At 58.7% G+C, this 26916-nt stretch overlaps 1 protein-coding gene across 2 annotated transcripts in view; it reads left to right on the forward strand.

Annotated features, from left to right (window-relative positions):
• The window catches only part of GTF2IRD1 (GTF2I repeat domain containing 1), a 116613-nt gene continuing 90174 nt past the window's right edge, over positions 478 to 26916 (forward strand). The window contains exon 1 of one of the 2 annotated variants that reach the window (XM_021086345.1): positions 478 to 645. The gene's annotated coding sequence lies outside the window, so the exon portion shown is untranslated. The remainder of the gene's footprint in view (positions 646 to 26916) is intronic. The other variant, XM_021086348.1, reaches the window with a different exon arrangement.

The raw sequence follows: 26916 nt of genomic DNA on the forward strand, positions 1-26916 counted from the left end.
ACCCTGCGGCCCGGCTCCTGCGTCCCGGTCTCCCGGGCCGAGGGGCAGCTTTCTAATCCACCCGGGGCCCGAGCCGGGGAGACGGAGGGGCGGCACGGACAGCCAGGGGGCGCCGGGGCCGCCCCTCCCGCGGGCCCCCTGGCGGCGGGCGCTGGGGCGGCGCGGGCTCGGGGCGGGGGCGCTGCGCTCCCCCCGCGGTGCCCAGGCCGGGGCGCGGGGCGGGCCGGGCGGGCTAATCCCGTATGTAAATGGCAGCCAATGGAGGGTGGTGTTGCGCGGGGCTGGGATTAGGGCCGGGGCGAATGGCTGGCAATCTTACTGGGATTACAGAACAAAGAGCCTCCCTGCGCTCCCGCTCTCGGCTCCGCTCCCCGCGCCGCGCCCCGCCCTCCGCCGCAGCCCGCGCCGGGGGTGGGGGCCGCCGAGCGCCAGCCCCCCGGCCGGCCCGAGAGCCCCCGCCGGGCCCCCTCCCCGCCCCGCGCCCCGCTCTCCTCCCGCCCGCCCCCTCCGCCGCTCCGCGCCTCCCTCTGCCTCTCCTTCCCCCATTCTCCCGGATTAATTAAGGAGGCAGCGGCAGGCGGCTGAGTCCTGGCCGCGGGCCGGGGCCGGGGCGCCGCTGGCAGGAGCGCTTGGGGATCCTCCAAGGTAGGAGAAACTTTTGCGGGGGGCGGACGCCGAGGCCCTGCTCCCCTCTCCTCCCAGCCCCGGGGCCCCCGCCCCTCCCCCTCAAGGTGTTACAGAATCTGGGTCCGGCTTTTGGGTGCATGGGGAGGCACGTGACTGGGATTATAATTCGGGCCCGGGGAGGGGGAGGGCCCGGCCGCCCCCACCTGCCGGGAGCGGGTGGGAGCCGCGAGCTGTCACCCCCCCCCCCACCCCGCCCCGGCCCCTCCGGAGGCGGGGGGCGCCCCGGGGCGGGCAGCGGGCGCCCGCAGGCTGCTGCAGTTGGCGAATGAGGTCAGTTGTGTTGCCCAGGCGGCGGCGGGCGCCAGTGTGGGAGCGGAGGGGGCTGGGAAGGCCGCGGCCCCCGCCCCCCGGCTCCCCCCACCTCCACCTTTTTTGGGGCCGGGCCGGTGTCCTGGCCGGTGCCCCCAAGCACGGGCCCCCGAGTCCCAGACAGCCAGTACTGCCCCTGCACAGTGGTGCCTCTTGGGGTCCCCGGGGAGGGGGCTGGTCTGACTGGTGGCAGATGAGCCCCTGGTGGGGTGGGAGGGAGGAGACTCAGAGGATGGCAGTGGGGGGTCACAGAGGTTTCAGAGGAGCAAGTTGGGGATGCCCTGTCTGTGGGTGGTCTCTGAGTTCCTGCAGATGTGTGGGCAGGCCCCTGTAGCCAGCCAGCAGAGTGCTGGATGCCCCCCTCCTGAATCTCTGCGAATGATGGGCTTGACACCTCTCCTGGGCTCCCCAGCCCTCGGCCAGGGATGATTCCTAGGACACAGGGGACCTTGCAGCTGGGCGTTGTGCCCTGCTGGCATTGCTGGAGGGGGTTCGAGCCCTGGAAATCTGGCCCTGTGACCCAGGCTCCCAGGACTGGACCTGGGCTGGGAGGCTCCTGTGTCCCCATCACAGCCCAAGTGATCAAGCCCAGCAGGTTGGGGTCTTCCTGCTGGGCATGTGGGGAAAGCGCTGGCCTTGGATGGAGTGTGGTATGGGTGTCTCGGGGCAGGCCGGGACAGCTTCTGGAGAAGTGGGCATCTGTGGGGGCTTCTCTTACTGCTCACAGCAGAAGGAAGGGCTGGTCAGAAGCTGCTCCAACCTCTGTGGCCATCATCTCTCCCGTGTTTGGTTGTCCCGGGGCTAGGACTGGCTCCTCGGTCCTGGCCGGAGCCTCGGGGCTTAGGAGGTGCCTTGGAGCAGCCCATTTATTTCAGCAGCGTCATTCCCAAAGGGCATCGGCAGGCATCGATGATTTATTTATTCAGAGTGGGAGGTGGTGGCGGCTGGGAGGCCGGTGGCTGCTGGCAGGGAGGGGCTGGGCCCAAGGGCAGCAAGGATGGGGGTGGCCCCGTGGCCATCAGGAGGGCGGGGGTGCACAGGAGAGTGGCAGGTACTTCCTGACCTCTTCTGAACGGGGACCTGCGCCGACCTGGCCCCAAGGGGTCGGGATGTCGGAACCCCCAGCCTGCTTTTGGGATGCGGGAAGCTGAAGACCACACCCCATTCTGTAGCCTGCTCTGAGGGTGACCTAGAAAGTTGTAGCTCTGACTCAGAGGGTCCCAGAGGACCCCAGCAGAGGAAAGGAGGCAGGGTTGCCACTCTGCGGCCACTCATTGCCCTCTCATTCACAATGTGGGAGGACTTGGGGAGAAAGGTTGCGAAACTGGGTCTTGAAGATCGTGTTGTAAGAGCACGCTTCACCTCCGTAAGAGGGCTGTTCTCTGGGTGCTGGAGGAAGGGTCATTTATTCGCAGCGTGCCTTGTTTGTTCAGTTCAGGCCGTCTCCCTGAGCTGGCTCGCCTTCTGACACGATTCCAGTTGTCAGAGTTTGATGCTTGGAAATAGTCGGAAAGGCAGACGTAATGACAGGGGTCTCGGCGGCAGCTGTTCTCGCGGCCTCCCTGTCTCCGGCCGCCAGGGCGTCCCCCGTCTGGTAATGGCCTGCTTGTCGGAGACCCCGGACGAGGAGCTCAGGGTGACGTGGTGGGTGGCAGCTTGGGGCTGTCGTGTCCTAAGCGTGACCTTGGAAGCACAGACCACGTCTCCTGGTCCATCCTTGTCCCGGGTTCTGCTTCGTGTCCTCTGGCTCCGGCCGCTCTTTGAAACCTGCCATCCTGTAGTTTTTCTGAATGGCCTTTGCACGGCCGAGGGGGCACGGGCGGCCTTGCAAGGCGCCTCCTGGTAGGATGAGGGTGAGGGCTGTACAGTTTGCCTTTTTCCTCTCCTCTGTCAGGACTTAGAATTCAAGAATCGTCCCCGGGACTGGCCAAAGTGCTCCCTCTGTGTCCCCATGACATCCTGTCCTTCCTCTGTCCCAACATTGATCTCACTTGAGAGTTACATGTCTCAAGAGTTCCCGGTGTGGCACAGTGGGTTAAGGCCCAGTGTTGTCTCTGTGGCAGTTCGATCCCTGGTGCAGTGGGTTAAGGATTGGCATTGCTGTGGCTGTGGCACTGGCCTCAGTGGAGGCTCGGATTCCATCCCTGGCCCGGGAGCTTCCATATGCTGCAAGGGTGGCCAAAAAAAAAAGTTCCATGGCCCAGTTGCACACAGGACAGGGCAGGGACCAGGGCTTGCTTTTGGTTCTGTGGTGCCCCAGGGCGGATCCCCAGATACTTATTGAGCGAGTGAATGAATGAGGTCCTGCTGGAGGGTCCCAGTTGCTAAGCAGACTCTCTCCTCTCGTCCCTAAATTCCCACCTCTGGGGCAGGTCCCCCACAAAGGGAGGAATCCCAGGGTCTTTCCCCCGAGCTTCCAGCCCCCCATCCTCCAGGAGGCGCCTCTCCGTGCTACTCCAGCCTCTGTCTTCCCCGGCCCCAGTGTCATCCGTCTGGCTTCTCTTGGTCCTTGGCCATCTGTGGGCATCTCACTCTTTGATGCCCTGCATCCGGGGACACAGCCAGGTTCCTTGGGACAGGCCAGGAGGGTGTGCCGGGCTCCAGGGGCCCTACGGAGGCCTCAGGGGGCCTCCGGGAACCAGACGTGCAGAGCACACGTCCCAGAGAGCAGAGGCGGACCCAGGGCCAAGAGCACAGGCTGTCCCATAAGATGTGGACACTGGACGGGAATTCCCAGCAGGAATCCGCAGGCAGCGTTTGGAATGTGGGCCCGATTGTGTGGGAGACTGTGTAGGAGCCGAGAAGGGACACACCTGGGTTGAAGATAATGGAATGTCACCCCTTTGAGGACAGGGTGACAACAGAGACTTCTGGGATGGAGGGGACGCCAGCCTTGCTGGGCACCCAGGTTCCTCATTTGCGGGGGCATCTCACTGGGGTTGATATTTTGTCACTTCAGACTCAGTGCTGTCCTGGCTGATGACAGCCACGGGGCCGAGAGCCCTGGGGGAGGATGGGCAGCAGGCCCTACTTCACTTCGGGGTGAGCTCATTCCCTGAAGGAGCTGGGTGGGGCGGTGCTTTGTCCAGACACGGGCTTGGGGTGCCCGGTGGGGGTGTGTCAGGCAGGGAACCGAGCTCTCGTTCCAGACACCCTTCCTCCTGGGCCCGAGCTGGGCCTGGCTGACCCGGAGCTATTTGCGTGCCCACCTGTCGCCCTCCTCCAGGACCACCTGCTCCGGGCTGCCAGATTTAGCCAGTTAAAATAGGGACGTCCAGTTAAACTGGGATTTTAGCTGAGCAACGGGTCACGCAGTATTGGGGCTATAAATTACATTGAAAAGGGATTTCTTTTTTTTTTTTTTTACCTGAAGTTCAGACTCAACTGGGAGAGGGGACGTATTTTATCTGGTAACCCTCCAGCTGCAGCCTCTGGGCAGTGAGATTGTGGGGGGCTGGGGAGGGTCCCGGGGTGTGGCTGGGGCCTGGAGTTGGGGTTAGGACTCCATCTGAGGCTCTGGGGATGGTCTCGAGTGAGTGTGAATCGGGCAGTGGTGATTCTGATTTCCTCTCCAGTCTGGGGTCCAAGGGTCCAGATCCCCTATTAGGCCTGGTCCGTGCGGGGAGCTCTGGGATCCCCAGTCTTGGTGTGCCACTGTGGTCTGTATGGTGTATTAAGAGATCTAGGAGGCAGTTCCCACGGTGGTTCAGCAGGTTAAGAACCGGACATGAGGATGCGGGTTCGATCCCTGGCCTCGCTCAGTGGGTTAGGGATCAGGCGTTGCCGTGAGCTGTGGTGTAGGTGGCAGACACAGCGTGGACCCCCTGTTGCTGTGGCTGTTGCAGGCAGGCAGCTCTAGCTCCAATTCGACCCCTAGACTGGAACCTCCATGTGCTGCAGGTGTGGCCCTTAAAAAAAGAGCAAAAAAAAAAAAAAGATCTGGGAGGAGCAGGGGAGTTGCGGGGTCGCCCTCTCAGACACCAAGTGTGGCTCTGCACAGGCAGACCTGAGTCCTGGGGCGCTGTTTCGCTGATGTTCCCCCTTCAAGGCTTGGAGATCCTGCCTCTGGGGCCCCTGGTAGGGGAGGGTCCTTGTTTGACTGGTCACAGGTTTGAGAGGCTCTCCCTTTGGAGGGCCACAGGGTGGGACAGCAGCGTGGTAGCTGGAAATTACCACCCTGGCCCCACGTCACACTGAGGCCCCTGGCACGTTGCAGGAGGGCCCGAGGCCAGGGGGTGGGTAGGGTCTTGTGCGGTGTTTTCCTGTGTAAAGCAGTGGTTCCCCTTGTCCCGCCTGAGCCCCCGGGTGGGGCTGTGGCTTTGGGGCTTTGGGTATGCACGTCACTCCGGTACAGGTCTGCAGGGGAGCTGGGCTGGGAAGGCGGAGGCGACACATCCCATTTGAGGGCTTGGGGTCCTGGGCAGCTCATTGGTGCCCAGCCAGGCTGTGTGGTTGGGGGAGGAGGGCCAGCTGTGAGCCGAGGACACCTAGGGCCGTGTCCCTCCCTGGCGTGAAGCTGGCGGAGACCCTTCAGGCTGCTTCTCTCCTGGAGACTTGCACGGGGCCAGGCCTCTTTGCTGGTGGGGTCTCAAGCTGCGTTTTCTAGCTACTGGCCAAATTCCCATGTGGGAGTCCTCATCCATCCATCCATCCGTCTGTCCCTCCACAAGCCCGGGAGAAGCTTGGAGAGGCACTAGGTCTGCGGGTCTGGGCATCTGAAATCCAGCCTCAGGCCTGCACGGAGGAGGGGCTCACCCCATGTGTTATGTGTTATCGTATGTACTGACGAGGGGTGAGGAATATCTGGGAAAACGCCCAAGTCTGCAGTGTGCCCTCCAGAGCGTCGCATAAATGCAGTCATGCCGTGTGCAGCCTCCGTCTTGCTTCTTCCCTCCGCCTAATGCGTGGTCCAGGCACCGGCCGGTTCCTTTTGGTGGCTGAGTAGTATTCCACAGCATGCATGTGCCGCAGGGCTCTGCCGCTCTCCTGGTGGAGATCAGGGTCTCCTCCGGCTCAGGGCCACCCAGCAGAGGGGCTGCCTTTGCCTTGTGTTCACAAAGGTGGTACCTGCTCCCCGTCCCCACCCCCACAGAGCCAGGGTCGCCTCACACTTCTGTCCACGGAGCTGGAATTTCATCCTCCGTTTCTGGTGACTCACGTATACAGGGAGCTCCCGATGAAATTACACCTGCCTGCAGCCGCCCTCAGGCCTGCAGTCTGCTGCTGCCTTGCAGGTGGCCTCGGAACAACCGGATGCTCTCGGGGCAGGGGGTGGGCTGGGGGGAGGGGAGCTATCTTGCCCTGGGATGTCCCACCCGTCTTTGTGTGTCCCACTCCCCAGGGAGTCTGGGGGGGTGGTCCCTGGCGGTGAGTCCTGGGTCTCCACTTGTGTGTTGGTTCTATAACTTGGGGTAGAAATTCTGTTTTCCCCAAAACAAGGGCAAGACTTCTCTGGGGAGGGAGGGGCGTGGATGGAGGCCGGGCAGGAGCATGACTTAGGGTCAAACAGGATGGGGCTGTGTGACCTCGGGTGAGTGACACTGCATCTCTGTGCTTCGCCGGGGTCATCTGTGAATGGAAGAAGGGGGCGTCTGGTTTGCAGGGCTGGGGTCCTGCAAGCCGCTGGGCTTCCTCGAGGCCCCGCCGGGGTGGGAGGTGGGGACATGCAGGCCTCCAGCTCCCCGTGTCCCCCTCTGGCTGGAGTAGGGCCACTTCTCTCCAAGTTACCTGTTAGGGCTTGAAATCAAATGCTGGTTGACAAGCACCCGAGGCGCCCCCACACCCTCCACCCCTCCCCTGGCTGTGGCCCTTCTGAATGTTCCCGTGAGCAGCATTGAGATTTTGGTTGGTCATGGAAGCTTCTGGTCAGGCTGATCCAGCTCTGCTGCCTGCCTGCTGTGTGGCTTGGAACGGCCGCCTAATCCCCTGGGCCTCAGTTTGGTGGTCTGGAAAATGGGGAGAGTAGTACCTTGTGGTACCTGAGGGGAAGGGGGACCCAATAAGAGCTTGCAGGTCCCCCAGGGATCATGGCTTCCCAAGGAAGGGAACGCCATGTGGCCACAGCATGGCCCGCCGGGGTGTCTTGAGAGATTTGGGGGGTTTTAATTTTGCTTCTTGTGTAAGGAAGTCACGGACTTTTCCTGATGAGCCGGCTGCCCCCACATCTCCACCGTCCATCCCGCCATTGCCCCCTCCCCATGTCCTCAAAGGCTGGACCTCTGAGTCCCACCCTGGGGCTGTATTCAGTGGGAGGACTGTGGCAGTCTAGCCCTGTGCACGAGGGCCCTTGGGTGCCCCTGGGTGGCTCCCTGGAGCATGCCGGACCCCTGCCCGCCTACCTGCCCACCCACTCAGCTCCAAGGTGGTCCTGGCAGACTCCAAGGGGGTCTTGTGACTGGGCCTGGCTGGTGTCTCATGTTTATCCAGGAGCTGGTTTTTCAGGTGTGGCGGCTTTCAGCAGAGGGGCCCCGCTTGGGAGAGGTAGGGCCTTTGGGAAGGAGCTGGTTGCCCCTGTTCTCCACGTGGACCCTGCCTTCCAGCTGGGGTGCAGCCCTCTGGGCGGGTGGGCCAACCACATCCTCCCTCTGATCCTGGTCCATTGCCCGCCCGCCAGCCACTGCCGGAGATGCTGTGTTCTCATGCATCCAGGGCAGAGGTGCTCTTGGTTGCCTGGGTCGGAGGCAAGGGCCCCTCCTTGGGGGCAGGCCCCTTTGGCTGCCTCAGAGCTTCCTGACTTCTCAGCAGGGTGCATTTTAATCCTCAGGGGCTTTGAAGCCAGATAGTCATGGATTCGAGTCTCAGTTCTACCATGGACCTGCTGTGTGGCTTTGGGCAAGTGGCTTTACCTCTCTGAGCCTCATGTGAACAAAAGAACATAGTTATCCCTGCTTGGCAGGGTTCTTGGGAGGATTTGCGTGTTCAGGTGGAAGAAGTTGGTCCCTATGCCAGCTGAGTGTTTTCGCAACTTGTCGCGTGGTGATCCCAGAGGCTGGCCCAGAGAGACTGGCCGCCGTCACTCCTGGCTCTGCTCTTACCTGCTCTGCCCCCGGAGCATGCGCTGTGCCGTGCCCGAGTTTCCGTTTTTGCAAGCTGTGAAGACCCCAGGGGGAGACGTGCTTAGTATCCTTGGCTGGTCTACCTCCCAGACCCTCAGAGTGGGTGATCAGGCAGCCCGGATACCCCACCCTACCTGGGTGCTGGGCGACCCTGGGGGTAGGGACCCTGCCACTGGGTTTTGGAGACAAGCGCCCTCCCCACTGTGCCGAGAGCAGCCCGCAGCAGGTGACTGGAGAACGGGTGGGATTCGGACCCAGGAGGAGGCTGGGGTGGGCATGGCAGCAGAGGGGTGGGCAGTGCGAGAAGGGGTCCGGAGACGGGAAGTGACACTCCAAGAGCGGCCAGGCCTTCCACAGGGGCCGCCAGCCTGGGGCCTCGTGTGGGGTCCAGGTGAAGGCCTTCCTCTGCTTGCCGTGTGCCAGCCTGGGCACGGCCTGGCCCTGCCTGGTTCTGTGCCCACCATTCAGGGCTTCATTGGTTTCCAGAACATATGGCGCTGCGTCTTGCTCCCCTCTGTGCTGTTGTCTCTTGCTTTGGGCGAATTCTTGCAAGCCCGGGAGCCTTCCTGGAGGCGCCTCTCGAGCCTGAGTTAGATGCCGCCCCCCTTCCTAAAGCACAGCCCTCCTCCCCTCCTGTGTTCCCAACTGGCCTTGGACTTGTCTGTCACCCGGCAGTGGGTCAGGGCTGGGCTGCCTCGTCCCTCCACGTCCCCGCCCCCAGCTCCCTGCCCGTGATTGTCGCTGCAGACTTGCTGATGAATTAGAAGCGAGCTGGGGGTCGGGGCATTTGGGGGGAGGCCTGGGGGGCCCCGGGGGCTTTTCCACCCTTTGATACCCATTCATTGGCTCACCGCCTCCTCCCCAGTTGCTGCCTCTCCCAGCCTGGCTGTGGCTCTCAGAGGCCTCCAGGGGGTGGTGGGTGATGGCCGTGGCAGTGGGGGGCACCTTGTCTCCCTGGACCACCCAGTTTGGGGGGAGGTCCCCCTCTGTCAAGGGCAGCTGGTGTGTGTGGAGAGAGCACACGTGTGAAGCCTCAGAGCGGTTAATCCCCTGGGCTGTTTAGATGATATACACACTTTTGTGTGTGTACGTGTGTGTCTGTGCATGTCTGTTCCAGGGGCCGCCAGCAGTGACAGCCCAGTAACTTGACTTTTAGTTGCATTCTGACCACCATCCTTGGACAAGTACTGCTCAGTGTGCTGAGTCCCCTCTGGTCCCGGTGGGCGGCACAGGGGACACATCCATCAGTTAGGAGGGCATTTGGCTGCAGGTGATAGGAAACCTGGCTACAGAGGCATCAGCCGTGAGGGGGTTATGAGTCCCCACCAAAAAATGCCTGTGGGTGGGTCCTTGGTGCCTGGTGATGTCTGTAGGGACTTTGTTCTTGTCCTCTCTCGCATGTTGGCTTTTGGGGTTGGTTTTTAGTTTGTTTGGAAATTATTTTCTGGAGTTCCTGTTGTGGCTCAGCGGTAACGAACCCGACCAGTATCCATAAGGACATAGATTTGATCCCTGGCCTCGCTCAGTGGGTTAAGGATTTGGTGTTGCCGTGAGCTGTGGTGTAGGTTGCAGACATGGCTCGGATCTGGCATTGCTGTGGCTGTGCTGTAGGCCGTCAGCTGTGGCTCCGATTCGACCCCTAGCTTGGGAACCTCCATATGCTGCGGGCGTGGCCCTAAAAAGATAAAAAACAAAACAAGCGAAAATATTTTCTTTAAAGGGTACACTTGGGTGTGTTTTTGTACATTCCCAAAGTTGTGCAGCGTTCACCACGGTCTAATTTCAGACCATTTCATCACTGCAAACAAGTCCTGACCCAGTAAGTGGGCGCACATGCGCACGAACACGTCCCCTGACAACCAGTTGGGGTCTGTTTTTCAGGAAGGCTCATGTGACTTCTGCCCAGGGCTGGGTCCCAGGGCTTCTGTGGGGGTCCTGCCCCAGCCTTGGGCACCCTTCCCTCTCCCCAAATCCCCAGGCTTCCGGGGGTGTGTGTGTGTGTGTGTGTGTGCCACAGACTCAGAGCTGGAGGGGACCTCAGAAGACGGGGACCTCTTTGCCTTTTCAGATGGGGGAGCTGAGGCCCAGGACTGGAAGGGCACGTGGCTAAGGTCCCAGAGTTAGAAAGATCAGGATCCAAAACCCCATCTCGTGCCCCTTGGTCCCGGGCTCCCTGCCCTCCTGCAGGTGTCCTGAGCCTCGCCGGGCTGCCTGTCCAGGAGGCACAGCCGGTGGGAGGTTGTGGCGGGCGCCGACCGTGTGGCTCGGGGGTGGTGGGGCAGTGACGGTGACCAGTGCGTGGGAAACCCGCCTAGATGAGGAGCGTCCGCAGCGGGACATGGTGGCTGTGGATTCTGCCCGGAGGCTGCTGAGTGGTTGATGCAATGGAGTGTAGGCTGGTGGCCGCTGGGACCAGGCAGGAGAAGGGGCACTGATTTCTGCCCTGGGGAGCCCATGGCGTCACCTCAGGGAACCCTCAGGCCTCATTACATATCCAGGTAAATCCCAGCAGCCACAGTCCTTGGGGTGTGAAGAATGAGGCTGTCAAATTGGAAATGCCCCTAAGAGGAGCCTCCTAGAGCCCTGCGGTGGGGGGCGGGGCAGGTGGGCATCTGGGGTGCTGATGCTCCTGGGAGGGGTGGACCCAGTCCCGGTGATGCAGGCCCTGCTTCTGTCTGGTGTCATGTTAAGTTACTGCCCACGTGGGCCGCGTCCACCCTCATGGTGCTGAGAGCTCTCGAGATTTCCGGGGGATCGGGGTGGGCATGGCACAGAGCTGCCCCCAGCGCATGTCCAGGTGCCCACTGCCCACCTTGGGGAGCCAGTTCAGAACAATGTCAGGGTGTTCTCCCTCTGCAGGCCTTGGACGGCCAGGAACCCAATGGGAGGAGCCCTAGGGGTGCCAGGGGCAAGGCCTAGGACCCTTCCCTGACCACCTGCACCTCTGCAGGGACAGAACTTTGGAAGAGGAGTGACTTTCATTTCAGGTAACAGAGTTTCTTTGGGGGCTGAAATCAGTGACTCCTTATTCTTATTTTTTTGGCTTGGCATCTGCTGCTGCAGACATGGGGGTGCCGCCTGGGTGACCCAGAGTCTGGGGACTACATGGAGGACTGGCAGCTTCCAGAATCCTCCTCTGCTTTCTCCACAACTCAGCCCAACATCCCAGAAGGCCCATGATCTTGGGAGCACAGGACCTTCTCCAGGCTCCTCTAACCTGTTTTTGGCTCAGAAAATGACATCTCTGTACCTGTGGGTCTCTTCTGGTTGTCAGGACTCACGGTGCCTCTGGGAAGCCCACCTTGGGCCTCGCTGTGACCCCAGGAAGAAAGCCTGGCCCCTGTCCTGAAGCCCTCCCTCTGGAGTGAGGCAGAGAAGACAGTTTGGAATGTTGAACCGTGGGAGAGCCACTCAGCCTTTCTGAAAATATTTGCACGCAAGTCATGGGGCAGTGAGCCTGCTTGGGGGGCTGCCCAGGGGAGGTGTGAGGGGGGTCAGTTGCACGATTGCTCCTTCTGGCAGGCTTTGCTTTGAAGCTGGCTCCTAAGTCTTTCTGCTGTGTGGCCTTGGGGAAGTTACGCAGCCTTTCTGAGCATCCATGTCCTCATCTGCCAAGTGGGGAGAGTCACTGTGCTTGGAGAGTTGCTGCAGGGGATGAAAGAAGGGTGCTCACAGCACAGCACTGGCTGGTCACCCACGGCTGCAGGTCATGATGGCTGTGGTGTGGCCGAGGCTTTGTGAAAAAGTGGGGTTCAGCCAGGCCAGAGGCCAAGGTGGGGTTTGGGTAGAACGGTTCCACTGGGGGAGTTCCCGTTGTGGCTCAGTGGTTAACAGACCCGATGAGCATCCATGAGGACGCAGGGCCTCGCTCAGTGGGTTAAGAATCCAGCATTGCCGTGAGCTGTGGTGTAGGTCGCAGACGCGGTTCGGATCTGGATCCCACGTTGCTGTGGCTGTGGTGTAGGCCAGCAGCTGCAGCTGTGATTCGACCCCTGGCCTGGAAACCTCCATATGCCGTGGGTGTGGCCCTAAAAAGACAGAAAAAAAAAGAAAGGAAGGTTCCACTGGGGCCTGGCCTTCACCTTCCACCAGGGCTCTGTGAGGGAGGGAGGAAGGAGCAGGGTGCCAGGGATGTCCTTACCAGAGAAAGCGGGGACACCAAGGCCCAGAGAGGGGAAGCAGGTGGCTCAGCGTCACACAGCCCTGGTGGGTGGCAGAGCCTCAGCTGGACTCAGGTCTCTTGTGGGCTTTAGCTGGGGGCTCCCCCATCAGCAGTGCCCAGGCCCTTGGGAGGGGATGGTGTGGCCTGGGCAGGGCTCCTCCAGGCTCTCCCCGACCCTGGGTTGGAAGAGAAGGGCAGGCACAGGTCACTTTGATGAATCATGTCACCTGGCTGGAGGCTTAGGTGAGCCCTGTGGTCCTGGTGGATCGAGGTAGCCAGGCTCCCCTCGCCCAAGTGAGGGTGGGGTGGGAGTGGTGTGTTGGGAGAAGGAAGTGGTATCTGTGCACGACCCCCAGGATGCCCGGGGGGGGGGCAGGGAACGGAGCAGGAACGTGGCTGGGAGTCCTGGCCCCCCCAGGGTGCTTGTGTGATCGAGGGCAGATCCCTGACACACGGGGCCCTGGTTGTCCAGCGTAGGGTGGCTGGTGGTCTAGATCCTGCCTCCCTCCCAGGGTTCAGGGGCCTCAGACGTGATGCTGTGTGAAAGCCGTGACCCGGGACCCACGCCGTGATAGGTGTGCACCTGCGCTTGGGGGCCTCTGAGCCTCCAGCCATGAAGAATGCGTGTCATTCCCCAGGGACCTGGTCATTGATGTCAACCAACCCCTGACCCCACAGGGTGGACTGTGTGGCCCCGTCTAGTGGAATTCTTTGCCTAGAGCATGCAGCAGGTCTGCAAGTGCTACTTAAATACGTGTGAAAGGAATGAATGGGACTTGGGCACCGGCAAGTATCAGCTTTGACGTATGTGCAGGTGCATGAGCAGAGGGCACGAGCACCTGGGGAGGCATGAGGTGCAGTTGACAAGTGCCTGATGAATGGACATCTGAACGGGACGGCCTCCTCTCTCGGTGGGGCACCATTTATTTTATTTATTTATTTTTTGGCCACGCTCGAGGTGTGTGAAAGTTCCCATGCCAGGGCTGGAACCCGAGCTGCGCCAGTGACAGTGCTGAGCCCTTAACTGCTAGGCCACCAGGGAGCTCCTTTGGTTTCTTTCTCTTTTCCCACCTGGGAGCTCTGGGGTGGGGACTGGCCCTGATTCAGCCCAGTTCTGGGTCCAGGTCTCAGCAGGTGCGGTGAAAACACCACGCAGTCAGTGGGAGTCCACGGCATCTCTCAGATGGATAAGAAGCTCAGGGCGGTGGGCAGACCCAGGACTGGGACTGAGGGAACCCCTGGATGGGGAGGGCAGGAGGAAAGGGTCCTGAGCGAATGGGGTCGTGGGGTTAAAGGAGCAAGAACAAGAGCTGAGGGGGCTGGGGGGCATCGAGGTCTTGGGATGGGCTGGAAAGGAAGAGGGGGTGCGAGGGGTGGGGTGACTATGCTGGATGCTCCGGAGTACATCAGGGCGGGGGTAGGGGCCAGACGCCAGGGGAGGAGTCGCGGTGGTCCACACCTCTGGGGCTGAGAGCTTGTCACCCAAGTTCTTGATTGACAGACGGGAAACAGGTCCAGAGCGGGCGGTTGTCATCTGGAGCTAGAAGCCAGGTTCTCGCCCCGGCACCCTTGCCCCCTGCAGCATACACCCCTGGTGGCTCAGTGTTTGGGGTGCTGGGGGGGCGGGGCCCAGGGGGCCTGTGAGCCCGCCCAGCACCCCGGCATGAGCCCACCCACAAGCAGTGAGCTTTTTCTGCCCAGCCTTTTTCCCAACAAGAAAGGGCCTGGTGCTCCTGGTCCACGTTGCCCATCCTTCTGAGAAGGCCTGTTTGCATCTGGCAAGGGGGCTCTCGGGAGATGCCATCGCCCTGGGGGCTGGCACCGCCCCAGTGCGGCTCCTCTCCGCCGCCTCCTGACACCTGGCCCCCAAGCTCTGCAGATGCCTGAGAACCAGGGCCTGTTGACACACTGTGCACATGACGCCCCACTGAGTACCAGGCCTGCGTGTCCCCTGGTCCCCCTGCATGTAGGGGAACAGGAGTATCCCTGTGCTGCCTGTCAGGAGCCCCGGGCGAGCTGACCTGGAGGAGATGAGGCAGGGTGACGTGGGAAGACAGCTGCTCAGCAGGTGACGTCAGTGCCATCGGTGTCACCTGTGTCATGGCCACTTCTTTCACGAGCCTGTGTGATCTCTGGGCCTGAGCCAAACACTGAGCACGTGTCCTCCCACACGGGGCCCTCACGATGCTGAGGGTGGCGGAATGGGTGGCGCTGTTTTGCGCAGGAGGGAATGCGTGGAGAGTGGGTGGGGGTGGAGGTCCCAGGTGGGCGGGAGCTGGGTGGGCTCCCGACCCCAGCGTCGGTTGCCCGCCATGCCCAGGCATTTCCCCTGCCAAGAGGGGCAGACAGGGCAGCAGAGGGACGCAGGCTGGTTGGCTGCAGGGGTAGTGGGGTGGGTCGTGCTGGGGCAAGGATGGAGCTGGGCTCAGCTTCATTTCCCATCTCCCTGACTTTCAGACTTCCCGTTCCCTTTCAGCCACCCAGCAGGTGTTACGGGCTGCCCACCGTGGCTCTGGGGGACAGCCGTGAACAGGACAAAACCCCTGTCCCCACGTGCGCCCGTCCTGTTAGGGGGACGCTAGTGACCACCATGCCCCCTGATGTCCTTTAGCCACCTTCCCATCTGCTGGGAGGAGGTGGCCGTGGGTGGGGACTCTTGGTGGTCCTGGATTGGCGGGGACCTGGGCATAAGGGCTCCTGGGCCTGTGTCCTGACCTCAGAGGCTTTGGGTCCATCTGGACCCGGGAGGCCTGGTGCGCAGGTGAGGGAGGGGTGTGGCTCGTCCCAGCGCCGCTGGCTCTGGCTTCTCCCCTCCTGAAGGATGAAGGCCTCCGGAGCCCCCGCTCCGCCCCCTCCCGCTCCCACACCCCACGCCTCCACCTGCCGCCCCCCCTCAGCCCTCCGCATCCACTCCCCTGGCCCCCCCGCCCCCGTTTGCTTTCTTTGTTCTTGTGTCCCTCTGGGTTCTTGGCCAGCCTCCTGCCCTCTGCCCTCTCCCCTTCCCGCCTCCCCTGACTCCGCCTCTCCCTTGTCCCCAGGTTCTCATTCCTCCCGCCGCAGTCTCTCCCCCGTGCCTTCGCTGTTACCCCACCCCGCGTCTCATAGTCTTGTCCCTTCACCCCAGATCCCCCCGCCTCCAAGCTCCCAGCCGCTGATGACCCTGGGGGTCCCTGACCCAGCCTCTCAGCCTGCTCTCCTCCAGCCTCCCTGCCCTGTTCCCTGCTGAGCCAGGGGCGCCGTCATCCGCTCCATCATCCGAACCAGAAACCGGGTGTCACTCCTTCTCGGACCACCCCCGTCCACTTGGTCCCAAAGCTCTGCTCTGCTCGATGGTCACATCCACCCTCTCCTCCGTCCCGCTGCCACTGTCCGCCTCAGGCCCAGCCATCCCCGGCCCGGGCTGTTGCAGAAGCTTAGTAACTACCAGAGCCCCAGCTCCAGTCCTGCCCCCTGTAGTTTGTCTGCCACAACCCCCTACCTGACCCTGTCTTGCCCGCGCTCCAAACCCATTGGTGGTTCCCGTCCCCTAAAGGATACCTTCTGAGGTCCTCGACCTGCCCCAGTGGCTGCGAGCATCTCTTCACCCGCCACTTCCTGCCCCAACCTGGACGTGCCCGCCACGCGGAACCAGGCCCGCACCCACCCCTGACCCCTGGCTCTGCTCTGGCTTGACTGAGCTGCGTGGGCGGCCCTGGCTGCTGCTTGGGTTTCCTGGGCAGCCGGTAACTTGGCCGTCCTTCAAACGGTCCTGCTGTTATTTGCTCAGCTTTTTATTCCCAGGAGTGGGAGCTGCAGGGGGCAGGGCAGTTGTCCCCCTTGTATAGACAAGTGGTGCCTGGGCGCTGCTCCCCTGGCTCTGCTCCTCCCCTGCAAACTCCCGCTCTTGCACAACATGACACCACACTCAGCCTGGGTGTCACCTCTTCCAAGGAGCCTTCCCTGATTTTCCCACCCACCATCCCGTGCTGCTCACATGTCACTTTTTTTTTTTTGCTTTTTTAGGCCGCACCTGCGGCATATGGAAATTCTCAGGCTAGAGGTTGAATCAGAGCTACAGCTGCCGGCCTGGACCACAGCCACAGCAACACCAGATCCTTAACCCACCGATTGAGGCCAGAGATCCAACCTACATCCTCATGGATACCAGTCAGGTTCATTACTACTGTGCCGCAGAGGGAACTCCTTGTGTCACTTATTTTTAACCTTTGATGGAAGTATAATTACTTAGAGTAAGATGCATAAATAAGGGTCCAGTGTGATGAGTTTTAACCCGTGTCTGCGCCCATGTAATAACCGCCGCTCACATTAAGAAGCGTTGCCCTGTGTTTTAATCTCTTTTTTCCAAGAGTCTGTTTTATGGTAGTTGTCCTGTCTCCTCCCAGTCTGGGACTCTGTCCAGGGCAGGAGCACCTGCTGTCTGTCGCAGTGCTCCGTGGAATGAAGTGTGATGGTTCTGGCGTGTGCGTGTCTGGCCATGTCCCCGCACGTGCGTTGGGGGTGGGTGTGGCGGGGGCTGTGGCCGTGGGAACTTGTGTGTGATTTGAGCCTGGCCGGGGCCCTGCTGCAGAGCCGGGTGCCCCCTCCTCATCCTGGGAGTGGGCCTGATCCTGTTCCCTGGCCCAGGGCCTCCACAGGGAGCAGGGGCCCTGCCGGGAGAGGCCCCTGCCCGCTGGCAGCCTGGAGATTAATCTCCAAGGCCACGCCGCCAGTTGCCATAGGCACGCGGCCTGAGTCAGGCTTGCGATTTCTCATCCTGGTCACGCCGACAGAGGCAGCCCCTGCCCGCCCGCCAGGAGCCGGGCTTTAAATATCCAAGTGGAACCTGACCCCAGGGAGCTGTCTGCCCGTGGGAGCCGGGCCTCGCCTCCTGCTGGGACAGGCCTGCGGGCGACCTGGACACCCCATGCTGCCACCAGCACGTGCCCCATCTCCTCAGGGGGTAGAACTTGGGTTTGAGGGTTCCTTTGGTTGTTTTAGTGCCTAGAGCACAGGCGTGGCCCTAGCCTAGTCCTGGAGAGCTCTGCTCCACCTGGCAGGAGCAAAACCCTGCCTTCTAGAACCCAGGGCTCAGCTGAGAAGGGGCTTCCCACAGCCAGGCCTCAGCTCCTGCTCCAAGGAGGAGGCGGGAGGTCTCCCTGGCTTTCCCAGGAAGCGGCAGGATTCACATGCTTCCCCAGGTCTGCCCTTTGCCCAGGCCTGCGCAGCTGTCCTGTCCCCGGGGGTGGGGGTGGGGGTGGGAGCAGCCTGTGGAGTGGTTATTTCAAAGAATTTTTTTTTTTTTTTTTAAGATTAAGATCTCTATTATTTCTTTCCAAATTGCAAATGTCACACTTCTTATCTCAGATTATTTGCAAAATGCAGAACAGTAGCAGGGAGAGGGTCACTCGTGGGTGCTGCCTGCTGAGACCGTGAGTCTGGACCCTCCGTTCCAGGCTTTTCCATGAGGTCGATGGTCTGCAGGTTGCTGTTTTCAGCCCCCGTCGGGCACTCAGGTTGTCTGCTGTTTCTCTTGTGCATATGTGTGGCGTGTGTATTTATGGGTGCGGGATGTGCTTGGGTGAAATAAAGTGTTTCCCTAAAAGCCCTGAACTGCAGTGAACAGGAAAGACTCTGCCATCAGCACAGCATTTAAGCTCATGGGAGAGCTCACTGTATTTTGGGGTGAACCTGTGCTGGGGATGCAGGGATCTGGGGCACAGCCCCTCCCCTCTGGGCCTTGGTTTCCCCAGGTGCATGCAGAGGTGGTCAGGTGGGGGTCCAGCCAGCTCTGAATGCCATGACATTCAGAAGCACTAAGAGTTTCTTTTCTTAAGTGGTCTGAGTTTGCTCTTGCTATTCTGTTTCCTTACTTGCCTCACTTTCTGCATCAAGCGAATGTGACCTGTCCTGGATGCCCACTTAGCCCCAGGCCAGGTGACTTGATGGAAGGAGCCTTGCAAATGGTGCCTGTCTCTCCTTTAAAAAACATGCACAGGAGTTCCCTTGTGGCCTAGTGGCTAAGGATCCAGTGTTGTCATTTCTGTGGCTTGGGTTTGATCCCCAGCCTGGGAACTTTCGTGTGCTGTGGGCGCGGCCAAAAAAAATAATAAAAAGTAAAAAAACATGCATAGGAGTTCCCACTGTGGTACAGTGAGTTAAGGATCCGTTGTTCCCACAGTTGTGGCATAGGTTGAAGCTTTGGCTTGGATTCAATCCCTGGCCCGGGAACTTCCATATGCTGCGCGTGTGCAAGAAAACCATGCATAGGAGTTCCCTTTGTGGCCCAGTGGTTAACAAACCCAACTAGGATACATGAGGGTGTGGGTTCCATCCCTGGCCTTGCTCAGTGGGTTATGGATCTGGCGTTGCCTTGAGCCGTGGTGTAGGTCGCAGACACAGCTTGGATCTGGCATGGCTGTGGCTGTGGTGCAGTCCAGCAGCTGTAGCTTCGATTTGACCTCTAGCCTGGGAACTTCCATATGCCATGAGTGCGGCCCTAAAAAGCAAAAACCCAAACCCCCCCAAAAAACCATGCATAGACCCTCCCTAAGAGGCCTTAATAAGTGGGCAACTTCCACTTGAAAACCCCAGGAGTCCAGGGCCCACGGTGCTGCCCGATGTTCCCGCTTCCCTCCTGCTGAGGAAGTGTTTTGTGCGTTGAGCCAAAGCCTGTATCCCTCTAAGCTCGACCAGTTCGACGTGAATGTACCTGGGCTTAGTGTGGAGCTTCAGGAGCCAGTCCTGAAATCCGAGATCTGGGAGGTGACGTGCATCACCAGACCTGGCATCGTGGGCCCACTCGATAGTGCGCTGTACACCGTAGCCGCTGCTCTGAGCATTGTTATTATTTTGGTTTATGTTTTTTTGTTTTTGCTTTTTAGGGCCACGCCTGCAGCATATGGAAGTCCCCAGGCTCCGAGTCAAATCAGAGCCGCAGTTGCCGGCCTACACCACAGCTCACGCAACACCGTGATCCCTGACCCACTGAGTGAGGCCAGGGATCGAACCTGCATCCTCATGGATACTAATTGGATTCGTTTCCACTGTGCCACAACGGGAACTCCAGCGTTGTTATTACTTTTTTTTTTTTTTCCTGTCTTTTTGCCTTTTCTAGGGCTGCTTCCCACAGCATATGGAGGTTCCCAGGCTAGGGGTCCAATCGGAGCTGTAGCTGCCAGCCTACGCCAGAGTCACAGCAATGGAGGATCTGAGCCTCATCTGCAATCTACACCACAGTTCACGGCAACGCCAGATCCTTAACCCACTGAGCAAGGCCAGGGATCGAACCCACAACCTCATGGTTCCTAGTCAGATTCGTTAACCACTGCGCCACGATGGGAACTCCTGTTATTACTTTTTTTTTTTTTTTTGTCTTTTTGCTATTTCTTTGGGCCACTCCCGCGGCATAGGGAGGTTCCCAGGCTAGGGGTTGAATTGGAGCTGTAGCCTCTGGCCTACACCAGAGCCACAGCAACGCGAGATCCAAGCCGAGTCTGCAACCGACACCACAGCTCACGGCAACGCCAGATCCTTAACCCACTGAGCAAGGCCAGGGATCGAACCCGCAACCTCATGGTTCCTAGTCGGATTCGTTAACTACTGCGCCACAACAGGAACTCCTGTTATTACTTTTTAATTGTGGTAAAATACACATCACGTAAAATCGCCCACCTGCACTGTCTCTAAGTGTTGGGTTCAGTGGTGCGAGGTACGTTCGCTTCCCTGCGCAGCAGCTCTCCAGAACTGTCATCCTCCCAAACCGAAGCTCTGCCCCTTGAGCTCTGACGCCCCCTCCCGCCTCTCCCAGCCCCGGCCCCCACCACTCGACTTTCTGTCTCTATGAATGTGCCTGCCGTCAGCACTGCCTACGGGTGGAATCACACAGTGTTTATCCTTTCGTGATTGGCTGATGTCACTCAAGTCTCAAGTCTCATCCATGTTGTAGCGTATGTCAGAATTTCTTTCCTTCTTAAGGCCGCGTAACATTCCACTGTGTGCATAGACCACGCTTTCTTTATCCACTTGTCTGTCCGTGGGCATTTGCTTTGCTCCCACCTTTTTGCAGTTGTGGATAAGGCTACTGTGGACATAGAGGTACAGGTGTCTCTTGGAGATTTTTTTTCTTTTTGCCCTTTTAGGGCTGTACCCACAGCATATGGAGGTTCCCAGGCTAGGGGTCCAATCAGAGCTTTAGCCGCCAGCCTACACCACAGCCACAGCACCGCGGGATCCGAGCTGCATCTGCGACCTACACCACAGCTCATGGCAACGCCACATCCTTAACCCACTGAGCAAGGCCAGGGATCGAACCCGCATCCTCATGGATGCTAGCCCGGTTTGTTAACTGCTGAGCTGTGATGGGAACTCTGGAGACTGTTTTATTATTATCAACATTTGCTAAAAGATAGGATCTTCCAGCTGGACTGGATCTGAGAAGTCACTCTTTTGATCCCTTTTCCAGGGCTTGAGTCGGTCTAGCCAGTAGCCTGCTGAGACCTCTTCCGGCCTTGCATACTTGCCAGGGGTGGGAAGCCAGTTCTGTTACCTTCTACCACGTCTGACTGTCTGAGGGCCAGGAACTGGGGCACGTAGGAAAGAGGCTTCGCGAGTGAGGTCATGGCAGAAGGACCTTCCCCTGGACATCCTCCGTGTTTCCAGGTGCCCACTGGCAGGAAGCCGGTGGGAGCTTTGGCAGGAGAAACATGGATTTGATGCTTGGACAGACTTTCCTCGATGGCAAGGATTAGGGGGCCATGATATTTATCAGGAGAGTGTTATGTTTTTGTTCATTTTGTTTTGTCTTGCTTTTTAGGGCGACACATGCGGCATAGGAAGTTCCCAGGCTAGGGGTCGAATTGGACCTGCAGTGCAGCTGCTGGCCACAGCCACAGCCACGCCAGATCTGAGCTGCGTCTGCGACCTACAGCGCAGCTCATGGCAGCACCAGATCCTTAACCCACTGAGCGAGGCCAGGGGTGGAAGCCACATCCTCATGGATATTAGTTGGGTTCGTTACCACTGAGCCATAGTGGGAACTCCCTATCAGGAAAGTCTTGGAGACTGAGATTTTTAAGAATAGATTCCATTTTAACTAACGTGATTTAATCCCCCAACAGTGCAGTGAGGTGGGTCTGATTTGCCCTGTTTCACAGATGAGGAGAGCAAGGTTTGGGAGTGAAATAACTTGCTTCTTGGAAAGCAGGGCTTTTCTCTTCTTGAATAGCGCCTGGCATCAGGGCTTTTTTTTTTTTGAAGGCTGCACCTGTAGCTTATGGAGGTTCTTGGGCAAGGGGTTGAATCGGAGCTGCAGCTGCCAGCCTACACCACAGCCACAGCAACAGGGAAATCTGAGCTACATCTACGACCTATACTGCAGCTTGTGACAGTGCTGGATCCTTAATCCACTGAGAGAGGCCAAGGATTGAACCCGCATCTTCACAGAGACCACGTGGGGTCCTTAACCCACTGAGCCACAACAGGAACTCCACCAGAGCTTTTGAAAGTTTATTGGATTGATTTTCCCTTATATCCCACCTTATTCCAAAAGTGATTTGAAGGACTCATTAAAAAAACATAAGCTGGAGTTCCCGTCATGGCGCAGTGGTTAACGAACCCGACTAGGAACTGTGAGATTGCGGGTTCGATCCCTGGCCTTGCTCAGCGGGTTAAGGATCCAGTGTTGCCGTGAGCTGTGGTGTAGGTTGCAGACGCGGCTCGGATCCCGCGTTGCTGTGGCTCTGGCGTAGGCTGGCAGCTACAGCTCCGATTGGACCCCTAGCCTGGGAACCTCCATATGCCGCGAGAGCGGCCCAAGAAAATGGCAAAAAGACAAAAAGACAAAAAAAAAAAAAAAAAGCTATAGGAGTTCTCATCATGGTGCAGTGGTTCACGAACCCGAGTAGCATCCATGAGGATGTGGGTTCGATCCCTGGCCTCTCTCAGTGGGTTAAGGATCCAGCGTTGCCGGGAGCTGTGGTGTAGTTCACAGATGTGGCTCGGATCCTGCGGTGCTGTGGCTGTGGTGTAGGCCGGCAGCTGCAGCTCTGATTCAACCCCAATCCTGGGAACTTCCATATGCCTTGGGTGCGGCCCTATAAAAGACAAAAGAAACCCCACAAAAAAACATAAGCTATATAGGGAGATGATATAAAGAAGACAGTAAAGCGAAGATTGTGGCCTAACCTGGAAGCAGAAGTGAATCTGAATTGGATGAAAATGCCTGCCACGGAATCTGTTTCCATGAGAATTGTGTTCCATTGCAAGTAGTTTGATAAACAGACTGAAGAAGTGAGGGGTTTGGTTTCTCCTGTAATAAGAATCTGGAGGCGGGCGGCCCAGCCCTGGGGCAGCCTTCTGGGACTTCAGAGAGACCAGTCTTTTCTGTCCGAGGAAGTGGCTTTTGGTCCTTCTGGTCTAAAGGGACTTCTGGCCACCAGGCAGCTGGTGGAAGGGGTAGGGCAGCCAGTGCCAGCTCTGTGGGCAGGAGAGACGAGGGTTGAGTGCAGGGTGAGGGCACCAGCTACAGTGCCAGCCACTGAATCCTAGATTCTTGTTGTGGGTCGGTCACCAAATGAGATGGCATCTCTCTAGTTGCCAGCTGGAAAGGGAGTGTTATAAACGAGACCAGGAGGTATAAACGAGTGGGTGGTTTTACAGCTGGTAGAGGTTGACTTAACTAGGATGCTTTTCACTGTGAGGGAAAGAAACTTCCACTGAAAGCAATTTAGGGATCATAGACTGTTTCAGTGTCCAGCCCGGACCGTGGGTCACAGGGTCCAGGTCCTTTCACAGGTCTGCTCTGCCGTCTTCTACGGGATGGCTTTACGTCCCGCGCCAGCTCCTCTCATGGTCCTCCGCTGGCATCACATTCCAACATCCAGACATCCTCGTTTGATCCCTGAGAGCAGGAAAAGCTTTCCTAGAAGGCTCGTTGTCAGTGGCCAGAAGTGGGTCCCTGCTTCTCCTTAGACCAGTCCTGGGTCAGGAATTAGACTTGCCTCCATCTAAGCCTTAGGGCATCACCAAGATTCATTGCCTCAAACAACGGCCTTTAGGTGCCAGGACACAACGGGGGCTCTGTCGGCAGGCAGGAGGGAAAGGACTTGGGGTCAGAGATGGGCTTGGGGTCTGGGTGTCTTGACCACAGATCTGGGCTGCCTTCTATTGCACCGTGGCCGGTGTCAGGTCCCCTCCAGCTGCCCCGCTCGGAGCCAGCCTGGGCTCGCGGGAGTGGACGTAGCGCCATGGCCTGTTTGTTCTGCAGGGATGAGTGGACAGTGGTGGGAGGCGGTCGCAGGGGGCGGGGGGGCACTCAGAGCTGCAGGTAAGTTGGTCCCCATGGGGGAACTGGGACGGGAGACAGGGCTGCTGGGGAGAAGGGATGCCCCCTCCCCTCAGGAGGGGAGAAATTTCTTTTTTGTTTGTTCTTTCAAGCTTCTTTTTCAAGAAACACAAGCATATGGCAGCGGATGGTGTGGGGGCTGTGTTTGGGTGGCGTGTGCTCATGCCTTTGCGTTTTGCGTGGTGATAGTATGTTTTTTCGCCGGCTCTGGTGCCCAGCTGGTACCCTGGGCAGAGAGACTTGAGTCAGGGGCGTTCCCCCGGCATCCGGAAAAGTCCAGCTCTTTCCAGGGGTGGCTCCTGGAGTTTCCCATAGGGAAGAGATGCGGAAACGTTCCAGCAAACCCCAGGCCTAGCTTTGTAGAAGTCTGAGCTGAGGAAGGCGTGTCCAGGAGGTTGGGGACATGGACCAGGCTTTGGGGGTGGGGATGTGGTGCGTGAAAGGGGCCTGGATTCATTCCTGGGGCATTCCTAACTTGGTGCCTTAAGATACCCGGGGAGTTCCCATTGGGGCTCAGCAGAAACAAATCTGATTAGGAACCATGAGATTGTGGGTTCGATCCCTGGCCTTGCTCAGTGGGTTAAGGATCCGCGTTGCTGTGAGCTGTGGTGTATGTAGGTCGCAGATGCGGCTCAGATCCCATGTTGCTATGTCTGTGGCAAAGGTCAGAGGCTGCAGCTCAGATTAGACCCTGAGCCTGGGAAAGTGGGTGTGGCCCTAAAAAGCAAAAAACAAACAAACAAACTGGAAGTTATTCTCTCACCATTGGGGAGGCCAGAACCAGAATCAGTACCATCGGTATCACTGGGCCAAGGTCAAGGTGTCAGCAGGGCCAACCTCCCTCCAGAGGCTCTCAGGAAGAATCTTCCTTGCCTCGTCCGGCTTCTGGTGGCCACTGGCATTCTGTGGCTTGTGGCCACATCACTCCAGTCCTCAAGGCCAGCTCTCCCAGCTCTGTCTCCACGTGGCCTTCTGCGTGTGTCACATCTCCTTCTGCCTCCTTATAAGGGTACATGTAATTGCATTTAGGACCTACATGGATAATCCAGGCTCATCTCCCCATCTCAAGGCCATTAACTTAATCACATCTGCAAAAGTGATTTTTTTCCATATAAGGTGACATTTCAGGCTCCAGGGATTAGGACGTGAATGTCTTTGGGGGGCTTTTGTTGTTGTTGTTTACCTCAAATCCCTAAGGGCAATGTTGAGCAGCCATTCTTTTTTTCCCCCCTTCTTCTTTTTTGGCTGCCACACAGCACATGGAGTTCCCTGGGCCAGGGATCAGACCTGAGCTGAGGTTGTGACCTGTGCCACAGCTGTGGCAACATGGGATCCTTAACCTACTGTGCCAGGCTAGGGATCGAAGCTGCGTCCCTGTGCTCCATAAATGCCACCAATCATGTTGCACCGCAGTGGGAACTCCTGAGCAGCCAGCCTTTTTTTTTTTTTTTTTTTTTTTTTTTTTTTTTGGTTTTCAAGGCCACACCCATGGCATATGGAAGTTCCCAGTCTAGGGGTCAAATCGGAGCTGCAGCTACTGGCCTACACCACAGCCACAGCACCTCAGGATCTGAGTCACATCTATGACCTACACCACAGCTCATAGCAACGCTGGATCCTTAACCCACTGAATGAGGCCAGAGATTGAACCTGCATCCTCAGGGATACTAGTCAGGTTTGTTACTGCTGAGCCACAATAGGAACTCTTTTTTTTTCCCCCTAAGCAGCCATCTTAAAGACGGGCTCTCTCCTAATATGTACCAGCTAGGACGAGGGGGGTAGATGGAAATTCCTGGCTGACCTCTCCCTTCTCATCCCATCTCAGCTCTGCCCCACACTGGGCAGGCACCCCAACATGTGTCCAAGTTCTATTCATCTTCTCAAACAGCTGCCCCTTGGGGATGCCTGCCCTTGGGTGTATCAGTTACCTATCGGCGTATAACAAATAGCCCCAAACTTAGCAGTGTCAATCAACAGTCATTTCTCCTTTGGATCTCCCACAGTTTGGGGCTTGACTGGACTCAGCTAGGTGGTTCTTGCTACCATTGGTGGGTCTTACCTACAATTGCGGTCAGAGGGTGGTCGGGGTTGGGGTCGTCTCAAAGACTTCCTTATGGGGCTGCTGCCTGGCCTGGGAAAGAGCTGGGGCTCCTCAGGCACCCCGAGATCCACTCGACCCCTCCAGCACAGTGGCTTCAGGATAGCCAGACTGCTTATGTGTCGGCCCAGAGTTCTGAGCAAGGATCTCCAGGAGAATGAGATGCCAGGAAAAGCCAAGCACCTTTTGGGACCTGGCCTTGGCGGTCACCACTGGATGGAGAATTTGCCATCAGGGAGTTCCCATTGTGGCTCAGTGGGTTACAAACTAGGATCCATGAGGATGTGGGTTCCGTCCCTGGCCTCACTTAGTGGGTTAAGGATCCGGCTTTGCCGTGAGCTGTGGTGTAGGTCAGACACGGCTCAGATCTGGCATTGCTATGGCTGTGGTGTAGGCTGGCAGCTGTAACTCCGATTCGACCCCTAGCCTGGGAACTTCCATGTGCCTTGGGTGCGGCCCTAAAAAAAAAAGAATTTGCAATTGTGTTTAAAGCCGCTCAGGTGGACACCACAGAGAAAAGGCTCCCTGGGGGCCCGGAACGGGGATTAGTTTGCCCAGTGGGTTGCTGGGGCCTGAGTGCCCAGAATATGCAGGCTCTGGGCGGGGGTGTCCTCTTAGGCTTGCAGGCTGCTTGTCCCTTGGACCAGGGTTGGAGCAGAACCCTCTTAGTGCAGGTAAAGGCTGAGATTCCTACCAGACAGTTCCAGAGTCTGACTGGTCTGTGCTGAAAGCGCTGCAAGTGCCTTGCCAGTGCCTCAGGTCCTTTGCCCTTGCTGCCTTCTGTCCAGAGTGTCCCCCTCCTCCCCACCCACCTTGTTCATGTCTCGTGATTCTTCCAGTCTTGGAGAAACAGCCCTCCCCTTGGACGCCTTTCCAGGCCCAGTCTGTGTGCCAGGCCCGGGGGTGGGCACACAGGAGCTAGTGGTCTCATGGGGGCCTGGACACCTCTGCATCCTGACCAGAGGAGGGTGCCCAGCCAAGGGCAGCAGGCCAGCCTGGAGGGTCAGGACAGGGGGCACCGACATGCCTGACAGCAGCTAAGAGAGAGCCAGGCAGAGGGGAGGGTGTCTTCTTCAAAGGGCACAGAGGTGCTAAAGGCCCAGAAGCCGGAGGACAGGCGTGTCCAGGGGCCTCGCGGCTGGGGTGTTGGACGCCAGAAGGGGGACAGTGGGGTCAGGAGAAGGGGCCAGGTCAACTCACAGTGGGGCAGGGACTCTGGAAAGTATGGTGACCCCTGAGGGCAAAGTTTGTGTCCTGTTGATCTGTGTGCCTGGTGCTGCTGGCA

This window comes from Sus scrofa, chromosome 3, assembly GCF_000003025.6.
Source record: "Sus scrofa isolate TJ Tabasco breed Duroc chromosome 3, Sscrofa11.1, whole genome shotgun sequence".
Taxonomy (NCBI): domain Eukaryota; kingdom Metazoa; phylum Chordata; class Mammalia; order Artiodactyla; family Suidae; genus Sus; species Sus scrofa.